An 8,745-nucleotide genomic window follows, 5' to 3' on the forward strand; every position below is an offset into this window, starting at 1 on the left:
TTATTGGGAGTATAGAGGTGATTTGTCTCTCATAGATTCTCTTCTCTTTAAGGACCATAGACTTGTCATCCCTGCTTCTCTCCAAAAGGTGACATTAGAACTTCTCCACGAGGGTCACCAGGGTATCAATAGAACATGCCAACGGGCGCAAGAAGCTGTTTGGTGGTTTGGCATGTCTCAACAGATCCGCGACAAGGTACTCATGTGCCGACAATGTGTTTCAACATGAATCCCTCGTCAGGAGCCACTTATGGTTACAAAACCCCTTTGATGCCATGGGAGGAGGTTGGCATAGATTTGTTCAAGCACAGAGGTCATGATTATCTGTTGGTAGTCGATTATTACTCGAGATATCCAGATTTCATTCACCTAAAGAATACTACTTCTGTTGACGTTATAAATGCCATCAAAAGCATCTTTGCTCGCTTCGGCATACCCAAGCTAGTAAGAAGCGACAATGGACCTCAGTGCTCTTCAAAGCTCTTTTCCTCCTTTGCGGGTCAGTATGGTTTCGAACATAGAACGTCAAGCGTAATTACCCGCAATCGAACGGTGAAGTTGAGCGAATGGTTTGCACCATCAAAGACATCTTCACCAAGTCTTCAGATCCATTCCTGGGATTGCTGGCCTATCGTAATCCTCCGGGCGTCACTGATTACAGCCCAGAGCAGCTATTGTTAAGTAGAAGATTGAGAACAAGGTTGCCAACGGCTAAGTGCCAGTTGAGACTAAAATGGCCGTCATCTACGATTTTCCACTCCAAGGATCGGCAGGCTCGCCAGCTTCAGAAGAAGCATTACGACAAAAGACATGCAGTCAGTCGTCAGAGAGACCTAGAAGCTGGGGATCGTGTTTGGGTCCGAGATGTAAAAACTAGCAGGGGTGATTGCACTAGCAGCCGTCCCTCATATATGGGTGACTAGTGCCGCAAAAGCGATAACAGTAACGTAGTTTTCCGGTAGGTTCCGGTCACACTAGGCCGATATGCGACGCCGATCGACGGTCGGTCGGCTGGTCGGTATGCAGATGCCGTATATCTCACGCACCGGTATGCAACGCTGGAACCGACAACGACGCCAGCACGACCAACGACCTCGTATCATAGTAGTGTAAAGGGTGAGCTTCGGTGAACTTTTGCCAGATTCTTAAATTTCGGTGGACGCCAGACCGCCGGCCCCTTGCCCCTTTGGTGACGAGGCCTAGCGAGTCCCCAAGATTCGTGTGTGCGATTTCGGCGATTGCAGAGAGTGAATTCACAGCTCTTAGCGCATGCAAACAGCCACCGAGTGTAGTTTTGGCTACTGTGACTTCAAAGCAACGACTGCTACGTCGCAGGACGCCCGTACAGTAAGGGAGAAGTGCCGATGTGACGCGGTTTGCACAGCATGTACGTTGAAGGTTGCCAGCCGGCAGCAGTCGTCGGCGTCGACCATGGACCAAAAATGAGGCTGTTTTCATTAATGCAAATGGTGTCGAGACGTATTTTCAGGTAAAGGGATTTAAAATCAAGCATTGGTGACATTAGAGGAAGCAGATACAAATATAAGCAAGAAGCGCCGTACGTACGTGAAACATTGCTCAAGCAGGAGATAACAGCGTCGGCTCTTATTGCAGTTTTATCGTAGCGTGTCAACGAGTGAAAGTGCATTTTCTAAGCAAGAGTAGATAATATTTAACATATGGAGAGCCCACCTTGTGTCATGCCAAGCAAACGATCAGTACTGTTTGAGCACAGCTATTCAAACAACCTCAGCGCGGGGCTGCAGTGATTGTAATCGTCGGATTCCTGGCGGACTTAGCGCAGGCAGAATAAATGCTAAATGATGCACTGTTATCTTGAAGCACTCATTTAGGGGGCGGCGACTATTCGTCTCTGCGGGAAGTGAAACATTCGAGTCGTGTTAACTTCTGCTGCCTTGTTGGTTCTGCAAACGGGTTCTACGAGCCGAAAGAAAGGTATGTTCGACTTAAACACACGCACACACACGCGGCGGGGAGGCAGTCGCATTTGGCACTTTTCTCTGCTCCTTTCGTGCCGCAAGCTTACTCTAGTGCCACCTTGAGATAATGTGGGGTTAATTATCGAGCCGACGAATAGCGGGCAAGAACAGCCAGCGACAAACCGCCACGCTGTTCACGGCGCACACCTGCGAAGGAATGCATGGCACGTGCCGTTTTTCGCACACCGGAGCAATTCACTGTTTCCAAGTGTAAATAATAAAGCAGGGGTGCACCGATTTTTGTTTGCTCAATAATTAGAAAACATACGCCTCCAGCAAGTCCACTTTCCCAAGGATCTCCAAGCTCGCGTACTAAGCTGAAGCCTTCCAAAAAGAAAACACTGTAAATGCATTTTATTTCGCTAAGCTGAGAAAAAAAAACTTTTCGGGCAGCCGCCGTCCACAGTGTGCGAGCACCTCAACGCAGCGAACAGCGCGCAGCAGACGACGCGGGAAGGTACGCCCTTTTGACGTCACCGATCAGAGGTTACCAGACCAGCAAGTAGCTCCAAGAGCAACGAAAAAAAAATCGTTTTAGAAATATTTACCGCACAGAATCAACTGAAACTTCGGGAAATAGTAGTTTAACATTTCGGGAATTATATGCAATAAGCAGGGTATGCGAGAAAATAGGCTGCCATGGCCGCTTCGATATGTGCCCAGTCAATTTTTATACGCGCCCTTAAGAACGGGGACTATCCTCGGGCCACAGTGGAGTGGTAGGCCTCAGTTCCCACAATATTCCCAACTATTACGAAGTGAAGCCGCGACGAAACAAATCGAAAAAGAAAAAGGAAGCCTGCACTCGACGCTGTGGCAAAGGCTACAGATGTCGCTGCGCCTTTCCTGTCCCGCTCGAGAGATGCCGTGGCTTTTCTTTTTATAGCCGTCTGCAACAATGCGTAAATTTTTTGCTGATTTGTTCAGAGTTTCACTCCTGCCATCGCCGCACTACTCATTGGTTATTTTGCGTTGACGCACGATTTCGGTGACGTACATAAAACCTGTAAGAGGCAGGCATACAACTGATTGTGTTTAACATTTTAGAGTCCCCATTTTTCTTGGGTTTGGTTTTATAGCACGCATAATAAAATCTCCGTTTGACCACATGAAACAGATAAAGGTCTTGATTTCACAGGATAGTTACGAAACTTTTTATTCCAGCCGTGACTTTATCTCCATGGCACAAGTTTTAGCGACCATTTCTGCTTCGATGTTACCTTAAGGGTAACGGAGTGGATTCCAAGAGAAGGCAAGCGTAGCAGGGGGCGGCAGAAAGTTAGGTGACCCGATGAGATTAAGAAGTTTGCAGGGATACGGTGGCTGCAGCTGGCGAAGCACAGGGTTAATTGGAGAGACATAGGAGAGGCCTTTGCCCTGCACTGGGCGTAGTCAGGCTGATGATGATGATGTTGATGATGATGTCCAGAATGCCTTCTCGTCCCGTGCTGGCCTAGTTGGTGGATGGAAAGCGGGGACGTTTCATCCGACGTTGGCGGGGGTGCTCCACGCGGATGTGCTTCTCGCGATCGCTGTTGTGCGCGAAAAGCTTTTGGGAGAAGCCGCACATGAAGCGTCCGCCCGTCTTGTGAAACTGCTTGTGTGCAGCCGCAGTGGCTGCGCAAGCGAACTCTGCTCCGCACTTCACGCACAGAGCATCTCCCCGATGCGAGTCCCAGCGTGCAGAGTCATAGGTCGTTTGCTCTTCACGGCACCAGGCACAGACGACATGGCACTCTTCTGTCAGGCGAGGTGGCTTCGTTGCGCTGATGCTGGTACAGACTGTGCGCAATGAATTTGCTGGGAAGGTGGAAGTTCTTCCCGCAATCCTCGGAGTGATGCATGGAAGCCTCCCCGTCGGGCCGAATGTGGGCGATTGTCCATTGCTGGATGGATATTTCATACCGCTGCATGGAGACAAAACGGGTTGATTAGTCAGTGCGGTACAGTGTCGCGTTCTCTCGCGGCCTCTGAATCCCACCTGCTGTCGTTATTTGTTCGCCCAGTACTACTAGCTGCTCTATTACCCCGTTGGCTGTAAGAGTACCATTCCGTTTTCGACTGTCAGATGGCGCTATGACTGATTGCGGTATGTCCTGCGCAGAGATCATGTGACGCAGTGGTCAGGTCCTTCATTAACCTGTAGCCGTCACGCTGTTTGTTTCCGCACACAAGAGGGCAAACGGTGTCTGAAACAGGTAATGAATACACCATGGTGTAAGTTTTCTGCTTGATATTTTGTTCGTTCGTCGTGAATCCGGCTCCGAGGTTCCAGCGTTTAGACAGGTACCGATAAGCACCCATCGCCTTAAAAAGAAAAGTGGTACTCTTATGCGCGCGCTCCCTTCCTGCCTAATCGCATTAAAACGCGTACTACCTCGACCGGGGTAACCACGGCGGCAAAGGCAAGCCTCCGGTTGGAGACCACATAACGAAGACAGCTCTTAAGGCTCGCCGCAATGGACCTCCCAGTGGCGACCCGGGTGTCAGCTAGGTGAAGTCTCGATTTTTGACCGCGGCATTCCTCGTTAAAGGAGCGGTTTCCCTTCACCGCATTGCTGTGCACGTGGCCCTGGGCCTTGTGGTCTTGCACTCGTGAAGAGCAAGTGCAAGCCACTGGTGTGCCCGCCAGCAGATCGTAGGGACGCCACTCACGCTGCCTACGCGACATAGATGCAATCCTCCTCATCCTCAAACTCAACACGTGGCTGAGGCGTGCCCACTGGAGAGAACGTGTGTGATTAGTGCCAGAGCGAGCTTTTCGGGACACGCGTTCTTCGGGAGCCCCTGCCTCCATCCAGGCGTTTCAGGGAAGGAAGAGCCCATAAAACTCGGCATCGAGTGCGACCCAGAGGCTCCCGTTTGCTCAGTAGCGACCTTTCTTTTTTTACTAGTACGTTATGCAAATAGTCTGCAAAAAGTTTTCCATGTTTTCTTCATAACGACGTCTGCGTCTTCCTCGTCCCTTCTCCGGCTCGACCACGCTACCTGAATCCCAACAGCACACAGGGTCCACAAAACTTTCTGCGATGCAATTCTTATTATCATAGCATCGGTTACCGGTCCTCCTCCGCTTGTTCAGCCGCTGTGAGGACCTGAAGCACCTTCCTCGTTTTGGAGGTGGTACACGCCAGCATGCATGAATGTTCTCTTAAGTGCAGCAATGCATTCTGACCCTAATACGCCAGGCTTTCGTCCACTTTAGCCCAACACTTCATGTCAACAGCAATGTGTCCACTCTGGAGATCTCACCAGGATAGCTATAAACAAACAGTATGTGCATGGCTATGCTCCATGTAAACTTCACACATGGCCGCGTAAAAAGGAGGACGGGTTATTAATGTTGTCCATTCAAACTCGAAAAAAAAGAAAGGTGGAGAAGAGTAAGAGGGAGTGGGAGGAGAAGATAGCCTCGATAGATTGCTTCTGTGGCCAACCGTTAGAAACGCATTTTAGCAGCAATCCAGCAATCGCTCCCAAGCGATCTGGAATTTCTCGCGTGCACAGTTTGCGGGGCTGGCTACCGTCACCTTGTTAACCACCGCTTAGCAAAACCGTGAAACAACTCTTAATCCCATTACCCAGTTCAGATGGGCACGCAAAGAAGCACGCTGTTTGTTTGTCGACGAAAGAACGAGCCGTTGCTCGCACGTAGGCATGAAGCTGAGTACGCAAAATAAAGACCCAACATGAAGAAGTGGCTCTTCAGAAGCAAAAATTGTTAATAAATGCAGCCCATAATAAAGCTGAAAAGTAGACACGGTACAACTTAATGTAAAGAAACAAAACGGAAGGTCAGGTTCCCAAAAGTATTGAAGAAAACGTGTAAAAATTAGACACTTCGGCGACTAAAGTGGGGCAAGGCGAAAGCCTGAGTACAGCATTCTGTCACGAATGTGGTTGTAAATGATGATTCGAGTAGAGGCGTACGACTTCGACAGAGAAGGCTCCTGGGGGTAGAACCAAGACGTCTCTGAGGATGGCCCCAAACCGCGGGAAGAAGCATTAGTGAAAATAAAGTTTTCCCTTCCCTTCCTTCCTTCGAGTAAAGTGCCTGCAGCGAATGACATGTCCATTGGCTGTCTGCTTGAGTCACTGATGTGTGGTTAAGACGTTAAGCTTCGCCTGTAAGAGTGGAACGCGACAGCGTCTTGCAACGCTGCCAGGGAGTCCACAGAACGCCATCGCCCATTTGGCTCTACGCCTTCCTCGACGATAAATTTGTTTTTGAGGAAACGAAATGTATCTCTCTCGCATATCTCGGTGGACACCTGTACCTCGCCGTAAGGGACGCCGTATTAGCTAGACGCGCCTTTGTTCATTCCAAACCATTGAGCTGGCAGGACGGCTAGCGTGGTAGTGTCGCACTCCGGAGACCCTGGTTCATTTCCCCAACTCAACCAATTTCGTACTCGGTTTTATTGATTTATGTGGTCTCACTAGAGTGGTTAATTAGGCTAATTGATATTTAGATTATTCAATTCCATCCATCATATTCTGTCATTCACTTAAATGTTGGAACTGTGTAGTATGTTCGACACAGTATATATGAAACTTGTAGAACTCTGTGTGCATCTGTCCTCGCTTTGGCGAGCGCGGCTCCGGCCGCTTATCTTTCTTTGAGCGGCGTCCGCTCCGGCGGACGCAGTTGTTGCTGCGACGCGCGTCTTTTCTTTCCTTTATCTCATTTCTCTGATCTTTTAACTCTCCTCTATCTGCACGTGGCAGCGGTGGTGGCTTGGCTCGAGGCAGTAGGCAGGCCCGTGCAATTTCCTTTTAATCCTTCTCTTAGTCACAACAACAACAACAACAACAACCGTATGTGTTTTTTCCGCCAGCGTTCGTTCCGGCGGGCGCCGTTGTTGCGACGCGCGTCTTTTCTTTCTCTCTTACTCTGTCCTCTGATCTTTTAACTCTCCTCTATCTGCACGTGACAGCGGTGGTGGCTCGGCTTGAGCCAGTTGGGAGGCCCGTGCACATTCCTTTTCATCCTTCTCTCAGTCGCAACCGCAACCAACCAGACGGGGTATCTGTTTTTCTAGCCGGCGTCCTATTCGGCGGACGCGGTTGTGACGCACTTGTCTTCTTTTCTGTTCTTTTTTCAGTGTCTCTGCACGTGGTGGCGGCGGCGGTGGCTTTAATTCAGGAGGTCGGCAGGCACGTGCATTTTCCTCCTCCTCCTCCTCTCAGTCGCAACAACGTACAACTATTAATGATTGTTAAGCATGACTTGCACACTTCGTGTCAGTTAACGCGACCTTAATTAGTACACTGATTAATTAGTGTTAGTTAAAGTATACCCGCAGTGCACAGTCCCACATGCCACTTCTTAACTGTTACTAATTACCAATTACTCGTTTAGTCATGCCCATATAAGGCGTGCATCCGAAACGCGGACAGATGTCCTAACAGGTCTTGGTTGCGAGAGTATGAGGAATTAAAGGCGCTCGCCTTAAAATGCGCGCGCACTGACGTCACCATTTCGACCAATCCGAAATGCGGGCAAATTTGCTGACAGGTCTTGGTCACGACAGCATGAGCCATTGAAGGCTTTCGCCTTAATAAAAAAAAAACGATAACTCGTGATTTAGCGTTGAGCGCTGGCTTTATCTGCCGTCACCTCAAAGCCCGTCAGAATCTATCCACTTGTGCCGAATGATCTGCATCAGCAGTCTAGACAGCATGGGCGTAATTCGGTATTAAGTGAGCAGTGAGGGTACCGACGTAGAGAGATATCAAAGTCAGTGGTTCACATCTTTCTTCATTCCTCCCCACGCTTTCCATGTTGCGCTATACCGACGTTGCGCTACGGTTACTTTATGATTGTTGTTAATTATGCCGACCGTCCGTGCTAGGGCGGCAAAAAGGTTTGGTTTGGTTTATGTGGTTTAACGTCCCAAAGCGACAAAGGCTATGAGAGACGTCGTAGTGGAGGGCTGCGGAAATTTCGACCACTTGGGTTCTTTAACGGCCACTGACATCGAACAGTACACGGGCTTGTAGAATTTATCCTCCAAAAAAATTCAACCGCCGCGGCCGGGATCGAACCCGCGTCTTTCGGGTCAGCAGCCGAGCACCATAACCACTGGGCCACCGCGGCGACCAAAAAGGATCGAAAACTGGTCTCGTTCGTGTTCAGGCGAGTGAAACCTTCGCTTTGGGTCGAGCGCCCAACCCGGCTTTTGAACCTCGTCGCGCGAATGTAAACGCAGGCGGGGCGACCACCGCGGACCATCGCGTCCACTACGATCGCCGATGGTTTTGGAAAGAGAGTCGGGGCTTACGTCTTTGGATGACAAATCGGAGTCGAAGCTGTCGTCTACCGACACACGCCTGGCTTGTGTCTCGGCCAGCGGAGGGCACCTGGGGGACCTCGGTCCTGGGGTCACGGGGACCTGGCGGACTCGGACCCTCGTGGACCTTTGTCCTGCGGGACGTGGAAGGCGAATTGACGTGGAGGGCTTCGACGGGTCCATGCTTTGGTCCTAGTGCGACGCTGGGACCTGCAGAAGTAGTGATGACGGAACAACTGCCAGCGAGGAAACTGTCAGCCAGGCTGGCGGCGCAGTCGAACGGCGGCGCGTGAACGACACGAGCGAGTGACGTGACGTAACTCACGAGCGATGCAAAGCAAGAGGAAGCGCCGTGTAGACGAAGAAAAAGCGCAAGGACCAAAAAGCGTATTTTATTTTATTCCTGAAATATCAAATTTGTTTATTTATTAAATATTTGTAACAATTCTTAC

The 8,745-nt window shown here is 50.0% G+C and overlaps 1 pseudogene; it reads right to left on the minus strand.

The window, feature by feature from the left end:
• Nucleotides 1-3,368: 3,368 nt before the first annotated feature.
• On the minus strand, nucleotides 3,369-8,498 carry LOC149328261 (uncharacterized; annotated as a pseudogene).
• Nucleotides 8,499-8,745: the final 247 nt, after the last annotated feature.

The sequence above is a fragment of the Amblyomma mixtum genome, chromosome 9 (assembly GCF_055824585.1).
Source record: "Amblyomma mixtum isolate Tamu chromosome 9, ASM5582458v1, whole genome shotgun sequence".
Classification (NCBI taxonomy): Eukaryota; Metazoa; Arthropoda; class Arachnida; order Ixodida; family Ixodidae; genus Amblyomma; species Amblyomma mixtum.